Source organism: Scyliorhinus torazame, chromosome 4, assembly GCF_047496885.1.
Source record: "Scyliorhinus torazame isolate Kashiwa2021f chromosome 4, sScyTor2.1, whole genome shotgun sequence".
NCBI classification, from domain to species: Eukaryota; Metazoa; Chordata; class Chondrichthyes; order Carcharhiniformes; family Scyliorhinidae; genus Scyliorhinus; species Scyliorhinus torazame.
The window spans coordinates 107,403,242-107,423,504 of NC_092710.1; the positions used below are offsets into that span (position 1 = coordinate 107,403,242).

At 52.5% G+C, this 20,263-nt stretch overlaps 1 protein-coding gene across 1 annotated transcript in view; it reads left to right on the forward strand.

Moving 5' to 3' along the window:
* Positions 1 to 7,171: 7,171 nt before the first annotated feature.
* The window catches only part of col21a1 (collagen, type XXI, alpha 1), a 485,509-nt gene continuing 472,417 nt past the window's right edge, over positions 7,172 to 20,263 (forward strand). The window contains exon 1 of the mRNA XM_072498439.1: positions 7,172 to 7,277. The gene's annotated coding sequence lies outside the window, so the exon portion shown is untranslated. The remainder of the gene's footprint in view (positions 7,278 to 20,263) is intronic.

The following is a 20,263-nucleotide window of genomic DNA, read 5'->3' on the forward strand; positions in this document are numbered from 1 at the left end:
CAGAGTTTATGGAAAGGATGAGTATGGTGGACCGGTGGATTGAAGAACCCGGAGGAGAGGGAGTACTCCTTCTCGCATGATTACAAGTTATATTTCAGAATCAATTTTTTTGTGGTGAGCCGTGATGTGTTGGTGGGGGCAGTGTACGTGAGGATGGTAATCTCAAATCACACGCCGCACTGGCTGAAGGTTCAACTTAGCTCAAGGCAGGAACAGAGGCCGGGATGGAGGCTAGACTCGGTGCTGTTAGCGGATAGGGGGTTCGGTGATTAAACAGTACGTGCAGTTGGATCAAAATGGGGAGGTATCGGTGGCCACATTCTGGAAGGCATTGAAGACAGTGGTTTGGGGGGGGGAGATTATCCCATTCAAGGTGTATGGAGATATGAAAAGGAGTACAAACGATTATTGAGAGAGATAGTCAAGGTGGACAGGCCCCCACTGGAGGGATAGGTGAAGAGAAAGAAGTTATAGGGCAGTACAAGAGGCTGACGACAGGAAGGGCTTTGGGGCACCTACGGATGGCGAGGGGGGCTGCAGTATGAATATGGAGAGAAGGCAAGCTGCATGCTAGCCCACCAGCAACGGAGGTAGGCAGCGCCCAGAGAAATCTTGAGGGTACAGACAGAAAAGGGGGAGGTAGTGTTGGAACCAGGGAGGATAAATGAGGCATTCAGGGAATACTATTGAGGAATTGTACAGGTCCAATCCAGAGGGCGAGGAAGGGGATATGGGGAACTTTTTGAATGAGCTGAAATTCCCACGGTTGGATGAGGACAGGAGGCAGGAGCTAGGGGAGCCTCTAAGGCCGAGAGAGGTAATGGAAAGCATAAGAGGGATGAAGTCGAGGAAGGCTCTGGGGCCCAGTTGCTGGCAGAAAGGAGTTTGCAGTGGAGCTGGCACCACACCTACTGCGTGCGTTTAGCGAGGCGATGGAGAAGGGCGAGCTGCTGAAGATAATAACACAGGCAACGAACACCCAGAGTTCAAATGGTGAAAATGAACGTCCTGCCAAGGTTCCTATCTATTCCAGATGCTCTCGATTTTTATTCCGAAGGTCTTTTTCCGGAAGCTGGACGCAATTATTTCAGAGTTCATATCAGCGGGGCAGGTGCCAAGGGTGAAGAGGACCCTGCTACAGAGGCAGAAGGGGAGTTAGCGTTACTGAACCTGCTGCACTGCTATTGGGTGACGAATGTGAAGAAAGTGAGGCGATGGTGGGAAGGAGACGGGTTGGAATGGGTTAGGATGGAGGAAGAGTCTTGCAGGGGCTTTAGCCTGAGGGCCATGATGTCGGCGCTCTACTGCTGGCACCGAGGAAGTATATGGAAAGCCCGGTTGTGCAGTCCACGCTAGGATGTGGAACCAGCTGAGGAGACACTTTAGAATGGAGGGGATATCGGTGTTAACACCGTTGTGTGAGAGCCATGGGTTCAAACCAGGGAGACGGATGGTATGTGCAGGGGGTGGAGAGAGATGGGATTGGTCAGGGCGAGGGATTTATATTTGGAGGAGAGGTTTACAAGTCTGGAAGAGCTGCAGGAGAGGGTAGAGCTCCCGAAGGGCAGTGAATTTAGGTATCTACAAGTAAGGGACTTCGCACGGGAGGTGTGGAAAGGGTTCTCCAGGCTGCCAAAGTATGCCCTACTGGAACGGTTGCTGCTTCCAAGGTGGAAGGGGAGGGTAGGATTGGGGACAGATATGGGGGCTGGGGGAGCAGGGGCCAGCGCAAGTGGTGAGGCTTAAGGAGAAATGGAAGGAGGAGTTGGGGGGGGGGGGAGATAGGATGGGTAGTGTTGAGTGATGCGCTGCGCAGGGTGAATTGAGTTTGATACAGTTTAAGGTGGTACATAGGATACACATGGCTCGGGCGAGGATAGTGTGTTCTTCCACGGGGTGGCAGAAGTGTGGGCGAGGACCAACAAACCACACATATATGTTCTGGGGCTGTGAGAAGTTGGAGAAATACTGGGAGGAGGTGTTCGGGACGTTAGCAAAGGTTGTGGTGGTAGAGGTCAGGCCGGACCCTATGGTGGCAAATGTTGGGAGATCAGAAATGTTGGAGCTGATGGAGGTGAGGAAGCCATAATTGTGGCATTCACCTCTCTGGTTGCCTGGCAAACAATTTTGCTGGGATGGCGGTCGACAACGCTGTCGGGGGTGGCGGCCCCGGGGGACCTGTACGACTTCCTCCGGTTGGAGAATATTAAGCTTGAATTGAGGAATTGTTCAAGGAAGTGTTCGTTGTGGCGGAGAGGAGGGGGTGAGAAAGGGGAAAAAAACTGTCCAGATTGTAAAATTGTGAGTTGGGGAGAGTGTACCACAGATATTTATGTGTTTATATTTTTGAATATGTTTGGAATAAAATACATTAAAAAAAAAAAAAATTTGCAGAAAACAGTAAGTTGCAATGAGGAAATAAGACATTTACAAATGGATATAGATAGGTTAGGAGAGTGGGCCAAAATGTGGCAGATGGAGCTTAATGTGAATAAGGTCATGCATTTTGGTCATAAAATGGGAGGCAACTAATTATCTAAATGGGGAGCTACTTGGGGTGATGCGTTGCAGAGGGATCTGGGGGTCGTCGTTCATGAGTCACAAAAAACTAGCATGCAGGTGCAGCAGATAATAAAGGAAGTGAATGGAATGAGGGGAGATCAGATTGAGATGTGCAAGCAGATAAATGGTATAGATAAAGTAGTCATGGAGCAGATGTTTTCTCTTGTGGGGCATTCTAGAACGAGAGGTCATAGCTTAGGATAAGAGGCATTCAAATTTATAACAGAGTTCAGGATAAACTACTTCACCCAAAGGGTTGTGAATCTGTGGAATTCACTACCCCAGAGTGCGGTGGATGCTGGGACAGTGAGTAAATTTAAGGAGGAGTTGGACAGATTTTTAATTGGTAATGGGTTGAAGGGTTATGGAGAATGAGCAGGATGGTGGAGTTAAGGCCAGGATGAGATCAGCCATGATTGAGTCTGCTCCACCATTCAGTGTGCCAAATGGCCTAATTCTGCTCCTCCTCCTTATGAATTTATAATTGCTCTTGCCCAGGGTTCTTTAAATAACACCAATTGGGGGGGGTCACATGATGTGAGCACGGGAGCGGCTGCATTTTCGCGAGCTCTGGCTCTACTTTTCCCTGAATCCTTTATTTTATCCTTTTGCGTGTCACAATTACATAATTACTTATTTTTGGGATATATGCTGTGCACATGTTCCTGGAAGATCCTGGCTAGATTTCAGTGATGAACCGAGTTGAATCAAAATATCATTGTGGTCAGAGGTGGCTGGGGTGGGGCCCAGCTTGCAATGGCAGGTCTGCTGGTGAGCTGGCCTACGCGTTGGTAGTGCTGTTGGCAACATGATAATGGCTGCCATTGCAAATAAGACCATAAAACACAGGAGCAGAAGTTGGCCATTCGACCCATTGAGTCTGCTATTCAATGGGACCATGGCTGATCTGATATGAAATGAAATGAAAATCACTTATTGTCACAAGTAGGCTTCAATGAAGTTACTGTGAAAAGCCCCTATTCGCCACATTCCGGTGCCTGTTTGGGGAGGCTGGTACGGGAATTGAACCATGCTGCTGGCCTGCCTTGGTTTCCTTTAAAAGCCAGCGATTTAGCCCAGTGAGCTAAACCAGCCCCTATAATCCTCAACTCCACTTTCCCGCCTTATCCCCATAACCCTGGTTAAAAATCTGTCTATCTCAGCCTTGAAAATACTTAATGACCGTGCCTCAACAGCTCTCTGCGGGAAAGAATTCTACAGATTCACTACCCTCGAAGAGAAAAAATTCCTCCTCATCTCTGTCATAAATGGGTGACCCCTTACTTTGACATTATACCCTCTTGTCCTAGACCCTCCCACAAGAGGAAACATCCTATCACCATCTACCTTGTTCAGCCCCCTGAGAATTCTGCATGTCTCAATAAGGCTGCCTCTCATTCTCATTCTTATCTCCTACGAAAGCTCGGACAGATCATATATCCTGGAAAAGACTGGGGTTCTGTTATAACCTGCCTACTTACCATTGGCTGGGGACTAATGCCAATCCCACTATCCTGTGGGAGTATGAGCTTCCCCAATGAGGGGGGCGGAGAAACCATTAGTAAACTCCTAGTATAAATAAATCTGGCCAGTTTAGGCACCAGCAGGAAGGAGTGTGCAGCAAGGGGAGTTGCTGCTGCTGTTATATATATATGTTATTGTAAATAAATGTTATTACTTTGTATCCTTAAAACTCGTGCTGGATTCTTCGTGGCCCTCACAAAAGGTTCCTTGTGATTCTTCTTTGTGGCTGGCGTCTCTGGAGTTGTTGCAGTGGGGGGGAATATGGTGTGGTGGTTAATCCTTGCTTGATTCGTTGAAGTGAGAGTCTGTATGCTGTGGATCTGCATTGTTGGAGCCCTTCGGTTTGGGAATAGGCTAGATGGGGAAGATAGGCACCCTCCTCCAAATGGTCTTATATGTTGGCTTCCTGAGTGCCCTCCTCATTGTAATTGGGTCTTCCAATTTTGTCTCTGTTGGAGTTGAGGCCACAATCTGATCAGCCATGGTCTTATTAAATGGTGGAGCAGGTTCGAGAGGCAAAATGGCATACTCCTGCTTCTAATTTGTATGTTCTTACTTTTGGTTTTAACGAGATTATGGGCGGGATTCTCCCCTACCCGGCGGGGCGGGGGATCCCGGTGTGATGAAGTGGCGGGAACCACTCCGGCGTCGGGCCGCCCCAAAGGTGCGGAAGTCTCCGCACCTTTAGGGGCCAAGCCCTCACCTTGAGGGGCTAGGCCCGCGCCGGAGTGGTTGGCGCTCCACCGGCTGGCGTGGATGGCCTGTGGCGCCACGCCAGCCGGGTCCAAAAGGTCTTCGCCAGTCGGCGGAAGTCCGCGCATGCGCGGGGGTGTCAGCGGCTGCTGACGTCATCCCTGCGCAGGGGAAGGGGTCTCTTCCGCCTCCGTCATGGTGAAGACCATGGCGAAGGCGGAAGAAAAAGAATGCCCCCATGGCGCAGGCCCGCCCGCCGATCTGTGGGCCCCGATTGCGGGCCAGGCCACCGTGGGGGCACCGGGCCAGATCGCCCCGCGCCACCCCCAGGACCCCGGAGCCCGCGCGCGCCGCCTGCTCCCGCCGGTAAGGTAGGTGGTTTAATCCACACTGGCGGGAGAGGGTTGACAGCGGCGGGACTTCGGTCTATCGCGGGGCGGAGAATCGCCGGGGGGGGGCGATTCCCGCCCCCGCCGAATCTCTGGTGGTGGAGAATTCGGGACTTGACGGGGGCGGATTCAAGCCAGCCCCCGGCGATTCTCTGACCCGGCGGGGGGTCGGAGAATCCCGCCCTATTTATTACTTTTAAAACATTTTTCAATTAAGGAGCAATTTAGTGTGGCCAATTCACCTACCCTGTGCATCTTTGGGTTGTGGGGGTGAGACCCACGCAGACACGTGAAAAATGTGCAAACTTCACACAGAAAGTAACCCGATGCCGGGATCAAACCTGAGTCCTCGGCACCGTGAGGCAGCAGTGCTAACCACTGCACCGCCCAACAAGATTTATTATAATAAAATACTTTGACATCAGCCACTTTTGCTATTGGTCCTGTACTGATTCATCCAAACAATCAACAGCATGGCAGTGCTAAAATCATTGAAATGAGCAGGTGGCATGAAGTTAGCTTGCTGCTGTTGGAGTCACTGGATATGGATGGGTAAACTGTACATCAAAATCCCCGCAATGTTTTTTAGGAGTGAACAAACTTAGCCTGTTAATGAGTTAATGCTGAATTTTAACAACCTTTTTTTAAAAAAAAGCTATAGACTAGCTCCTCTAGAGGTCACTGTTACATTATAGGCTCAGAAACATGAACAACCTGTTAAACCTAATAGGATCCAATACTGTATTCCTTCGAAAATAGTCAACAAATGAATAGTTTTGCACCTTTATTAATTTTGGAATCGCCTTTGCAAAACTACTGGGGAACGTGGCCTGTATTGCAGTAACAATAGTAATCTAACATTATTATGATGTGGAGATGCCGGTGTTGGACTGGGGTGAGCACAGTACGAAGTCTTACAACACCAGGTTAAAGTCCAACAGGTTTGTTTCGATGTCACTAGCTTTCGGAGCGCTGCTCCTTCCTCAGGTGAATGAAGAGGTCTGTTCCAGAAACACATATATATAGACAAATTCAAAGATGCCAAACAATGCTAGGAATGCGACCATTAGCAGGTGATTAAATCCTTGGACCTGTAAGGATTTAATCACCTGCTAATGGTCGCATTCCTAGCATTGTTTGGCATCTTTGAATTTGTCTATATATATGTGTTTCTGGAACAGACCTCTTCATTCACCTGAGGAAGGAGCAGCGCTCCGAAAGCTAGTGACATCGAAACAAACCTGTTGGACTTTAACCTGGTGTTGTAAGATTTCGTACTGTAACATTATTATGGGAGAGGTTTTTTTTGAAGGTCTAGTGCAGTAGCATTGTTATTCAAGCTTTAAAAATATTTAAGGAGCACAAAAGAGAGTGAAAAGAATAATCGTAATTCCAAAAAGATCTTGGAAAAAACTGATAACATAACTTTTGAAATGTTTTGCCTTTGCCTAGCAGCACGGTAGCATTGTGGATAGCACAATTGCTTCACAGTTCCAGGGTCCCAGGTTCGATTCCCGGCTTGGGTCACTGTCTGTGTGGACTCTGCACACCCTCCCCGTGTGTGCATGGGTTTCCTCCGGGTGCTCCGGTTTCCTCCCACAGTCCAAAGATGTGCGGGTTAGGTGGATTGGCCATACTAAATTGCCCATAGTGTTGGGTGGGGTTATGGGGATAGGGTGGAACTGTGGACCTTGGGTAGGGTGCTCTTTCCAAGAGCCGGTGCAGAGCCGGTGCAGACTCGATGGGCCGAATGGCCTCCTTCTGCACTGTAAATTCTATGAGCCTATGCAGCTGCTTCAGATGCAGCTGCTTCAGCCATATGGATTGTCAATCAGATATTCTTAAAAGTAATTAGCTTGATTGATTCACCAAAACAAATAATGAAACAACTTTTAAATAAAACAAATCCAGGGTCTTTCCCTTTGAGATATGTGTCTCATATGGCCGTGTGCAATTCTGTTAGCAAATGGCACCTTGCCAGATCCACATGAAACATTGTGAGAGCGAGTCAAGTTTTTACAGTTCAGGGAACATAGACTCGGGCAACATCAGTCCACACCTCCAGCTTAGAGATTGCAGCTGGTACAAAGGCTCCAGCCCTTTCAGATGGTAAGCTCCTGACATCAAGGGATGCATGCTTCTGAACAATTTATTCTCATTGATTATTGTGTAATAATTGCAAAACACTATATAGAACGTTGTATGAAATGGAGAAAAATAGCAAAGCATGTTACCCAATTCTAGTAGTCAGCATGGCATTGAAAACCAAATACTTCATTGATTGAAATGGGCTTTAATTAGTTAATTTGTACAAAGTTAAGGTAGAAAAAAGTAGACACTTAAAAATATGCCCCAATATTGTTCTAAAGAAAAAATCAGTAGGCTTTGTAATATTTTCTTTATATCTATAGTTAGAATGTTGTTTACTTTTGAAGTACATGTAAGCTGTGCATTGTTTTCAACAATACTGAGGCGTATATGAATTGTTTATTATTGGGTAGTAGTGATTAAGCAGAAAATGTTATTAGTGACGGTTGGGATTCTCGTTCCAAGCATTCTTAACATCTGGAATATGGTTTGTTTGTGGTTATACTACAATCTGTAGATGGGGTTGATCCTCTGAAGCACTGCCGTGCATAACATTAAAGCATGTTTGTAGACAATTTCTCATACTTGTTTAATAAACCACAAATAATAAATCAATAATTTAATTATGTGCAAGATGTCACTTTAAGATTACCATTCACTCCATAGTTCTGTGATTAATCAACTCCATAATGTAAACTTCGATACAAAGCAATTGGGAGCTTTGGGCAGTCGTAAGTAGGCATTATCAATAATATTTGAATTCTTGCTGTTATAATTGTATAATTACTATCTAACCAGACAGGAAATCCCTATGCCTTGTTGATTGTGCAATAATTTGTTACATTTGTTATTGTAAAATTCAATCATTTTCTTATCATCCAAGAATAAAATTAACATTTTGCTAATCTGAAATTCAGAGCAAGGCACCAACTCCAACAAAGTGAAATCCTTATGTGTAGATATTCCTGTGTGTTTGAAATGGGATATTTTCAAAAGTGTCACAAATATGCTTTCGGGTCTATTCATTGTACATATATTGACAATCCATGAAAACTATTTTTAATTTGTGAAAGTGAAAATTTGCTTTGAGCACTCCTGCATTGCCTATCACTATTTTTGGTATGTCATTAGTTTTTGCACTATTAATATTTTGGAGGCTTGTTTAGCTCAATTGGCTAGACAGCTGGATTGTGATGCAGAGCAATGGCAGCAATGTGGGTTCAATTCCTGTACCGGCTGAAGGTCTGCCTTCTCAACTTTGCCTCTCACCTGATGTATGGTGATCCTCAGGTTAAATCACCACTCATCACCTCCCCCCCCTTTATTAACATTTACAGCCATCAATTATTTCCCGAAGTCAAGTATTTTTCCTTCAGAATTATTATATATGATGTTGTTTTATATGTTTGAGATATCTCAAGGTTTTGAAAGAAAATACAAATCTTTAGCATTTGCTTGGGTAACTATAGGTTAACATTTCTCAAGAATACAATAATTCTTTATTTTAAAACCTGGTATTTGTCCAGTTGGATTTATACACAGCTATTTGTATGGTAGTAAAATGAACCTGTGCAGTCCCAAGTGCAGCAATATAATAAATTAACTCTGTGCATATCAATGCGGGTTCAGAAGAGGCCTGTAGTTGCCCCTGATTTTCCTACAACACTGCCAGAGCTCAGCACTGCCTGGGGCACGTTATTGACCTGGAGATGAATTCTGGCAGTCTCAGGGACAGAGAGAAACAGTGCTTAGCAGTATGGTGGCATCAGGAACATTTGAGTCCCTTTTCCAGCTATTGTAGAAGATGATTTGGGAGTCATTTTCCAGCTATTGTAGAAGATGATTTGAGAGTCATTTTTCCTCAACTGCATAAGCTATGTCATAAAGGTAAAACATTTTTACTAATCTTGCTTAGATGATAATAGAGTAAGAGTGCTCAAATTTCTGGGGTTACTGCAGTCTACAATCATTCATAGATCTTCATCACCTAATAATAATAAATAATAATAATCTTTAATGTCACAAGTAGGCTTACATTAACACTGAAATGAAGTTACTGTGAAAAGCCCTGAATCGCCACATTCCGGCGCCTGTTTGGGTACACAGAGAGAGAAATCAGAATGTCCAAATTATCTAACAGCACCTCTGCAGATACAGATGTGTAGATACCGTCAGGTGGGCATCATGCCTCTCTCATACAATCTGATCCCCCAATACCCCTTTAGTGGCCATCTTACTTTCTTCCCAGCATTTTAAAGAAGTGGATTCCCATTGGAAACCATTGTTGTCATTTGGTAGTACGGAACTTGAGTATTGCTGAGAAAAGGCATGTTGTTAATGCTTTTCACCTTGCACTGATCAGGACTGATTTGCAAGAATACTAAATATGAAAGGAATATCAATTTATACTTCACGAGAAGAGAGTGTTGATTGGTTGGCAAGTGGACTCTGATTGGTAGAGGCATTGCCATGCAGAATGCACCAATTAACTGATGACTGACAGTTAACTGCCAAGCTTGTTTAAATTCTAACCAAACAGGTTGACTGATTGGTCAAAGCATTAGCCTGGGGAATGGCTATCTCCTATTTTGTTTGTGTGTAAACGTTCTTTCTGTCTGCAAATAACAGAGCCTTGAGTGTTAATATATGCAGTTTCTAGCATGCGTAAGTTTCTAGCACTGCGAGACCGGATAATAATCTTGAATTGGTTGTCAGGGCAATTCTTACCATATTCAGGATTGTTTACGTGACGTCCGGTGGCGACCATGGTATGAGTGGTGGCACATTTGGTGGCTCCGACTCGTGAATATTTTGGACCTTTTCCCCGGCTAATGGCGGAGTTGAGTGATTGTAAAAGGTGCAGGAGGGGTGGAAGAAGAAAGTATCCCACTGGTGTACGGATTCATGAACTAGAAGTGCTTGAAAAAGGAGGGAACAATTACAGAAATCTGGTGTGAAGCCTGTGACACAGGGGAAGTGGCGGAGGTTCAGGGTCCGAGCTTGCCGGCCCAGTGGTCGATGCATCAGCTAGTGAGCTTCCTCCACGAGAAGTTTGCCCAGCAGAGGAAGGAGAACTTGGAGGACCTGGCCAGAGTGGTGGATCCGATAAAGGCGGGGATCGACCGCATGGAGATGAAGTTTGAGACCCAGGGCCAGGTGATCCAGAAGGTGGAGGAGGCGGTGTGGGAGCACAAGGAGCAGCTTGCCTCGATGGCTGCGGAGATGGGGTTGATGAAAGATCAACAGAGGAGGCTACAGGACAAGGTGGAGGACCTGGAAAATAGAGCGCGCAGGCAGAACTTGAGGATCCTGGGCCTACCGGAGGGCAGTGAGGGAGCACACGCAGGTACATGTGTGGCGCAAATGTTTGAGAAGCTGCTGGGTGAAGGAATGTTTGCTCGGCCCTTGGAGGTGGACCGGACGCACAGAATGCTTATGAGGAAGCCGCAAGGGAACGAGCCGACCTAGGGTGATGGTATGCAACTGCACCAGTTTCTGGATAAGGAACGGATTTTGAGGTGGGCCAGGCAGACGGGGCGCTGTACCTGGGAAGACAGCGAGCTACGTGTCTATCAGGACCTGGGTGCAGAGCTGGCCAAAAGGAGGGCGAGATTCAACAAGGTGAAGACGGCCCTTTTTAAGAAGGGGGTGAAGTTCAGCATGTTATACCCAGCGCATTTGTGGGTAACATATGAAGGCCGGGAACTCTACTTTGGGTCGCCAGACGAGGCAACGGAATTTGTGAGAGACAATGGACCGGCAGGAGAAGGAGGAGATTGAACTCTGGAGGGGATGTTCCTATCTTGTATTTAGGTTTTCTTCTGGTTTGTATGAACCAATTTTTGCACTGTGTTTGGGGCAGTTGCTCTGTTTTGGGTTTGTTTCATTCTTGATGGGGTATGGTGGGCTGCTCTTTTCTTTGTGTTTGGTAGGGATTGTAATGTTTGCACTGGGAGGAAGGGAAATCAGTGGGGGGTATGGTGCTAGGCGCCATGCGTGGGGGCTACCAGGCTAGTTGGGCGGGCTAGCTCACGGAAGCACAGTGGGGGATGAACATCTGGTAAGTGTGTTGATGGGGATTGAGATTGTTATTTTGTTATGGGGTGGGGGGAGAGAGAGAGGGGTAGAAGTCTGCTGACAAGGGGAGCTGTTGAAGAGTGACATGGCGAGGGTCAATGATGGTGGGCACCCAAGGGTGGGCCTGAGGAGGTGTGGGTCAGGGCTGGAGGCTGGCCCAGGAAGGGCTATGGTTGATCGGCAGGGGGAGGGGGGGGGCCGCAGCAGGGTACCCCCGACCAGGCTGATCACATGGAATGTGAGACAGCTGAATGGGCCAGTCAAGAGGGCTGTGTGTTCGCATGTCTGGAAAGCTTAAAGGCGGACGTGGCAATGATACAGGAAACACACCTGAGTGTGGTAGATCAGACTAGGCTGAGGAAGGGGTAGGTAGGGCAGGTATTCCATTCGGGACTATATTCCAAAACAAGGGGGGTGGCGATTCTGATTAATAAGGTGGTGGCATTCGAAGTATAGTGGCGGACTTGGGGGGGAAGAAACATTATGGTGAGCGGGATGTTGGAGGGGATTCCAGTGGTGCTGGTAAACATTTATGCACTGAACTGGGCCGACGTAGAGTTCATGAGGCATGTATTGGGGAAGATCCCTGATCTGGACTCGCATCGGCTGATTATGGGGGTTAATACGATTATGGATCCAAGGCTGGATCAGTCGAGTTCGAGGACAGTGAGGGTGTTGGCGGCTGCGAAGGAACTAAAGGGGTTTATGGAACAGATGGGGTAAGGGGTGGGGGGGGTAGATCCGTGGAGGTTTGGGCGGCCGAGAGCAGAAGAGTACTCATATTTTTACCATGAACACAAAGTGTACTCCCGAATTGACTTTTTCATGATGGACAGGATGTTGTTGGCGGGGGTGGTGGACGTTGAGTATGCCGTGATAGTAGTGTCGGACCATGCCCGCACAGGGTGGACTTACGGGTGAGTAAGAAAGGGGCCAGCGCCTGCACTGGAGGTTAGATGTAGGGCTATTAGTGGAGGAGGAGGTGAGTGTGCGGGTGAGGGAGGCCATTTGGAGGTATGTGGAGATAAACGATATGGGGGAGGTCCCAGCAGCTACGGTATGGGAGGCACTGAAGGCCGTGGTGGGAGGGGAGTTTATCTCCGATACGGGCACAGAGGGAGAAGGCGGAGCGGGCAGAGGTGGATAGATTAGTGAAGGAGATTCTCCACGTAGACAGGAGGTACTCAGAGGCCCCAGAGGTGGGATTGTTGAAGAAGCGACAGAAGCTGCAGAAGGAGTTTAGGTTGCTATCCATAGGGAAGGCTGTGGGGCAGTTGAGAAAGGCGAGAGGGGTGGTGTATGAGTATGGGGAGAAGGCTAGCAGGATGCTAGCACACCAGCTAAGGAAATGGGAGGCGGCGAGGGAGATTGGTAAAGTGAAGGACAGATGGGGGGAATACGATCTAGGACCCGGTGGGGGTGAATGGGGTGTTTAAGGACTTTTACAGCAGGTTATACGAGTTGGAACCCCCAGCCGGGGTGAGGCCGGTTTTGGATAGATTGGAGTTTCCAAGGGGCCCCGATGGGCTGTTTGAAGTGGTGGAGGGACTGGAGGCGATGCAGTCAGGCAAGGCCCCAGAGCCGGATAGGTACCCAGTGGAGTTTTATAAAACGTTTTCAGGAGTGCTGGTAAGGGTGTTTAATGAGGCTAGGGAGCGAGAAGTGCTTCCCCTGACGATGTCACAGGCCTCGATTTCTCTCATCCTGAGCGGGATAAGGACCTGGAACAATGCAGGTCGTACAGACCAATCTCCCTTCTAAATGTAGACGCCAAGCTGTTGGCCATGATCTTGGTCTCAAGAATAGAGGATGTGTGTCAGGGGTGATAGGGGAGGACCAGACGGGATTTGTGAAGGGGAGGCATTTAACGGCGAACATTAGAAGGCTGCTAAATGTGATTATGATGCACTCCAAGGGAAGGGATGTGGAGGTGGTAGTCGCCATGGATGCGGAGAAGGCCTTTGATCGGGTGGAGTGGGAGTATTTGTGGAAGGTACTGGGGCGGTTTGGTTTGGGCAGAGTTTTGTGGACTGGGTCAGGTTGCTGTACCAGGCACCGGTGGCGAGCGTGTGGACGAACCGAGTGAGCTCGGATTATTTTAGGCTGCATGGGGGACGAGGCAGGGATGTCCACTCTCCCCTCTGTTGTTTGTTTTGGCCATAGAGCCACTGGCGATGGCGCTGAGCGCGTCAAAGGACTGGCAGGGTCTTGCTTTAATGGGCGACCTAGTTTTGTATATTTCTGACCCGCTGGGGGGGTAGATTTGAGAGATTATGGGGATCCTAGGGGAATTCGGCAGGTTTTCGGGGAACCAGATGAATATGGGCAAAAACGAGGTCTTTGCGATTCAGGTGAGGGGACTAGAGTGGGGTTTGGGGGGGATGGCGTTCAAGGTGGTGGGAGGGAGCTTTCGGTATTTGGGTAACGAGGTGGTGGGTGTGGGAACAGCTACACAAGCTGAATTTGGCTCGGTTAGTGGAGCAGGTGAAGGGGGACTTCAGAAGGTGGGATATGCTCCCGATGGTGGGGAGAGTGCATACAGTAAAGATGATGGTTCTCTCTAGATTTCTGTTCGTATTTCAGATCCTGCCTATTTTTATCCCTAAGGCATTTTTTAAGAGGGTGAACGTGGTGATCTCTGGGTCTGTGTGGGTGGGTAAAGCCCCGCGGGTAAAGAAGGTGCTGCTGAAGCGGGGTCGAGGGGGGAAGGGGGGGCTATCCGCCCGAATTTAAGGAACTATCAGAGAATTTACTTTATCATAGAATTTACAGTTCAGAAGGAGGCCATTTGGCCCATCGAGTCTGCACCAGCTCTTGGAAAGAGCATCCTACCCAAGGTCAACACCGCCACCCTATCCCCATAACCCAGTAACCCCACCCAACACTAAGGGCAACTTTGGACACTAAGGGCAATTTATCATAGCCAATCCACCTAACCTGCACATCTTTGGACTGTGGGAGGAAACCAGAGCACCCGGAGGAAACCCACGCACACACGGGGAGGATGTGCAGACTCCGCACAGACAGTGACCCAAGCCGGAATCGAACCTGGGACCCTGGAGCTGTGAAGCAATTGTGCTATCCACAATGCTACCGTGCTGCTACTGAGCGGCGAACATAGCAATGGTCAGGTAGTGGGGGAGGAGTCGGTGTGGGAGCAGATGGAGGTGGTCTCTTGTAGGGGCACAAGTTAAGGGACACTGGTAACGACACCTGCCATTCTCGCCGGCTCAGTACACCACAAGCCCGGTGGTAGTGGCGGCCTTGAAGGTGTGGGGACACTGGCGGAAGCACATGGGAGTTGAGGGGGCGTCGGTATGGGCACCTATTTGTAGCAACCACCAGTTTGCACCGGGGGGGGGGGGGGGGGGGGCAAGATGGTGGGTTTCGGAGGTGGCAGCGAGCTGGGATCGAGCAGTTGGAGGACCTGTTTATTGATGGCAGCTTTCCGTGCTTGGAGGATTTGCAGGAGGAGTTTGAGCTGCCCGGGGGGGAATAGGATCCGCTACCTGCAGGTGAGGGACTTTGCATGGCGGCAGGTCACGACGTTTCCGCACCTACCGCCCCAGGAGATACAGGATAAGATATTGTCGAAAATGGGAGTGGGGGAGGGGAAGGTCTCGGAAATTTATAAAGAACTCATGGAATGTGAGGGAGCCCCGATAGGGGAGGTGACTCGAAAATGGGAGGAATAATTGGGCAGGGAATTAGAGGCAGGATTGTGGGAGGATGCCCTGAGTAGAGTGAACGCGTCCTCGTCATATGTCCGGCTCAGCCTGATACAATTCAAGGTGGCCCACAGGGTGCATATGTGGCCCGTATGAGCAGGTTCTTTGAAGGGATGGAGGATAGGTGTGGGCGGTGTGCGGGAGGGCCTGCAAATCACGTCCACATGTTTTGGGCCTGTCCGAGGCTTAGGGGGTTTTGGCAGGGATTTGCCGATGTCATATCAATGTTATTGAAGGCACGGGTGGTTCAGAGTCCAGGGGCGTCATTCTCCGACCCCCCCAGCGGGTGTGCGCAAGGCAGCCGATTTTGGGCCAGCCGATATTCTCCCTTCCCGATGGGTCGAAGTCCCGTCGACGTGATGACCGGTCACGTCGACGTAAATCAAACCTCCTTTTCATCGGCGTGAACCTGTGCTCCAGGTTCACGCCGACCAGCGTGGAGGTGAGTGACGGCCTGGGGGGTTGGCCGCTGGGCAGGCGATGGCGTGGCCGTAGTCTGAATGTGTAGGGAGAGGTGTGTCTAGGGTTGTGTGTGTGTGTGTGCGGCGGGGGGGGGGGGGGGGGTGGTTAGAGTGGGCTGGGCTCGGGGGGAGTGCCGGGAGGGGGGTCCGTGCCGGGGAGGAGAATGGGGGGTCCGTGCCGGGGAGGAGGATGGGGGGGTCCGTGCCGGGGAGGGAGGATGGGGGCTCCGTGCCGGGGAGGGAGGATGGGGGGTCCGTGCCGGGGAGGAGGATGGGGGGTCCGTGCCGGGGAGGAGGATGGGGGGGGGGGGGGGGGGGGGTCCGTGCCGGGGAGGAGGATGGGGGGTGGGGGTCTGTGCCGGGGAGGAGGATGGGGGGGGGGGGTCTATGCCGGGGAGGAGGATGGGGGTTCCGTGCCGGGGAGGAGGGTAGGGCGGGGGGGGGGTCCGTGCCGGGGAGGGGGATGGGGGGGGGCCCTTGCCGGGGAGGGGGATGCGAGGGCAAGTGAGTTGGTCCACCTGGCCAGGTGCCAGCCTCCAACAGTTGGACCCATGCGGTCCATGCCACCTGGCTGGGGGGAAGGAGGGGGTATGGGCAATGATGACATGTCGTTCCCACCCACCCCTCCCCACCAGGCCGTCATGTTTTCCGATCATCCAGCGATGTTGGCCGCCGTGGCGGCAGCCGCTAATGTCTATGTTGCCCTGGATGAGGAGGAGAAGGAGCGTGCCAGAGAGGCGGCGCAGGCTGCCGCAGAGGGGCAGGCGGCAGCCGCCCAGGCTGGAGGGACACCTGACCGACAGTCGCGGCGCCACGGCAACGGAGGCACCCGAGGGCACCCCGTGTGTACCGGCCCCGGCAGTCATACCAGGACCCCACGGACCGGGAATGCAGGAGGAGACTCCGGATGAGGCGGGAAACCGTGGCACACATCTGCCACCTGCTGGCACACCTGTCACCGCGTGGCACTGGCGGGGGACACCCTCTCCCCGTGTCCGTCAAGGTTACGGTGGCCCTGAGCTTTTCTGCAACGGGGTCATTCCAGGCACCGAGTGGGGACCTGTCCGGCATATCGCAGACATCAGTGCATCCGGGCAGTGACAGACGCCCTATATGCCATGGCGCACCGCTACATCCGCTTCCCTGTGGACCGGGCCAACCAAGATGCCCGGGCCGTGGGCTTCTCTGCCGTGGCCGGGTTCCCCATGGTCCAGGGCGCGATTGATGGGATGCACGTCGCCGTGCGGCCACCTGCAGATAACAGGGCCGTGTTCACCAATAGGAAGGGGACCTATTCGATGAACATACAGGTGGTCTGCGACCACCGCATGATGATCCTGCACGTCTGCGGCCGTTACCCAGGCAGTGTACACGACTCATACGTGTTGTCATGGTCATCCATCCCCGGCATGTACGAGGGACGCCATCCCCGGCTGAAGGGCTGGTTGCTGGGCGACAGGGGCTATCCATTGCGATCGTGGCTGATGACGCCTATACGGAGGCCACGCAATGAGGCGGAGAACCGCTACAATGATGCCCATGTAGCGACAAGGGGAGTGATAGAGAGGTGCTTTGGCGTGCTGAAGATGCGTTTCAGGTGCCTGGACCTCTCTGGGGGCGCCCTCCAGTATCGGTCAGATAGGGTCGGCCGTATCATTGTGATGTGCTGCGTCCTGCACAACATAACCCAACAGAGGGGCGATGTGCCACAGGCAGAGGAGGGCGGAGTGGAGGAGCAGCAGGAAGAGGCGCAGTCCTCCCCAGATGAGGGGGATGGGGGCAATGGTCAGGGCAGACGGGCTAGACACAGGCGGGTGGCTGTCCACCGTTACCGGCTGGCCCAGCGGGCACGGGACAGACTGATAGCCGCCCGCTTCACTGACTAGACGGGCGTGGGAATCGGGTAGTATGGCCACAGACCGCACACCATGGCAACAGTCGACCACCCACCCCCCCCACCCATCCACCCACCCAGCACCCACACCCCCCTCCCCAACCCCACCCACCCCACCCGCATGCACACCACCCCCCCCATTGCCGATCCACCTGCGGCACAATGGCCGGGCTCACACAGTTGCGGGTGGACGCGTGTCTATTGCAGGCCATGGAGGGTGATGACAACCCGCCCTGCGATAAGCTCCTGGCTCCACATCGTTGGACTATGTCTGACCCATGGCCACAGTACCACCATCCACCCGGACCATTCCTGCATGCGGCTGTGACACTGCAGCGCACGGTCCCGTCCTCTGCCCTGGGGGATGTTGATGGCGGCACAGGGGGAAGGGGGCAGACTCACCTGGGGCTGAGGTAAGACCACCCCTCACACACACACTTGCGCTCAACGTACATGACACCCCCGCACGCTTTGGACAGAGCACAAAGGCAGCTTCTGTAGGTGTAACATTGACTTTAATAACCAAACGAGTTCATGCACGTGCCCTAGCCCCTAAAACTCATCTGTGCCCTGCACCCGTGCCAACTTACTCAGTGTCTAATTGTTTGGCCTTACGGGCCCTTTGACTACGTCTACGTGGTTTCCCAAACGGTACAGCAGAACTGGAGGTGGACTCCTGTGATTCCTGCCCTCTGACACAGGATCCCTTTGGCGGCCGTACCCTGGGGTGTCCTGGCCTAGATGGGCCAGGCTGCGGCCCGGGTGACTGGGATGGCGAGCTGCCAGCCTGTCCTGCCCGTTGCCCACCCGATGCACCTGAGACGGAAGGGGGGAGTCCGAGGTGTCGCGGTGTTTCGGGACCTCCCCTACAGGGGGAGCCAAGACGGACCACACCACCTCCTCCTCCCTCGGGGTGCCCGATGGCCCCCAGGCCTCTACATGGGTGGGGGATGTGAACGGATTGGCCATCCGACGCCCCCCCGACATCTGGCGCTGCCAGTCCTGGAGGCCCGTGCTGGTATCGACAGGGGTCTGCAGGTTTGCAGCCATGGAGCCCAGGGGGTTGGCAAACCCTGTCTGTGACTGTGCGACGCCGGCTCGCACATGGCCACTGGCGCCAATGCCCTCAGCGATGGCCTGCTGAGACTGGGCCATGGCCTGCTGGGACTGGGCCATGGCCTGCTGAGACTGGGCCATGGCCTGCAGAGACTGGGCTATGGCCTGCTGAGACTGGGCTATGGCGTTGAGCGCCTCTGCCATCTGGCGCTGGCACTGGCTCATGGCCTCCTGTGAGAGGGCAGCCATTTCCTGGGCCACAGACGCCGCCTGCACGGAAAGCCCCAGGCCTCGCAAACCGTTCCCCATGTCTGACACCGTCGCACCCATTGCCTCCACCGCGGACGCCACCCATGCGGTGTCGGCCTGGGTGGCACGCATGACCGGCACCGCTCCCAGCTCTTGGACGCGGGTGGACTCCTCCACCTGCGACTGCAGCCGCCGCAAGCCGGCCGTCACCCTCTTCGCTCGTCTCCTGGTCGGTGGTTGCATCGGATCTATGTGTGGGTGTGGTAACTCCAGGAACCCGGGATCCATCTGGGCGGCAGATGTTCGCTTGGGCTGGGCTGCCCTCCGACCGCCCGGCCCCTCTGCTGCTCCTACCTCCACCTGCTGTACCAGGACGGCTGTGTTGTGCGCACCAGTGAGTGTACCAGACGCCTCATCACTAAAGTGCCCAACCGAGGTGAGTGTTTCTGCGATGATGGAGGGTGTTGGTGACAGCAGTGGCGTTGTGTCGTGCTCTTCGTCCCACTCTGAGTTCATGGCACTTTGGGGTGGGGTTTTGTCTCCACCCATCCACTCTGAGTCACTGTCCGGTATTTCGTCTTCCTGGGTAGTGCTGTCCCGGGTAGGGGTGTCCCGGGTAGGGGTGTCCTGGGTAGTGGTGTCCTGGGTAGTGGTGTCCTGGGTAGTGGTGACCTGGGTAGTGGTGTCCTGGGTAGTGGTGTCCTGGCTCGGCTGTGACGGGGGCCTGTGGCTGCCCCTCTCGTCGCTGGGTGGCACACGCCTGCGTCGTCACACCCGCACGTGATGGGGCGTCGTCTCCCTGTTGCTCCAGGTCTCTCCGTCTCCCGTGGTCTCCAAGGGACATCCTGCGGGTGTCGCATGCCGGAGGGTCCGGGTCTCTCCGTCTCCCGTGGTGTGCGAGGGGCACCCTGCGGGCGTCGCATGCCGGAAGGTCCGGGTCTCTCCGTCTCCCATGGTGTGCGAGGGGCATCCTGCGGGCGTCGCATGCCGGAGGGTCCGGGTCTCTCCGTCTCCCGTGGCCTCCGAGGGGCATCCTGCAGGCGGTCTGCATCTGCGGGGATGGGTGCCTCGACGTTTGCTCCTGCGATACACAATGAAGCATGCATGGTTAGACACGCAGGCAGTGACCAGGTGATATGGGGGAGGGGGATATAGGGGAGGGGGGATATGGGGACGGGCTGTCGGTGGCTCACTCGCTAGTACGCCCCCGACCTCTGCATCAGCAACTTCCCGGTCCTCAGGTCCGCCAGCCAGTTCCAGGGCCCTTTCCTCGTGTTCGGTCAGTGGCCTCTCATCAGAGGGGCCTCCTCCAGTCCTCACATGCTCCCTGGTGTTGTGCGCGCGTTTCTCTTGTGGCGGGGGGGGGGGGGGGGGGAGGGGAGGTGGGGTGGTGGCAGGGGTAAAAGGCAACAGTGTTAGACAGGTATATGAATGCACGCCATCGGTTGCGCGTGTATTGCAGAGGTTAAGGTTCGGGCTGGATTCACTTGGGGATATGGGGGAGGGGGGATATGGGGAGGGGGGATATGGGGCAGGGGGGAT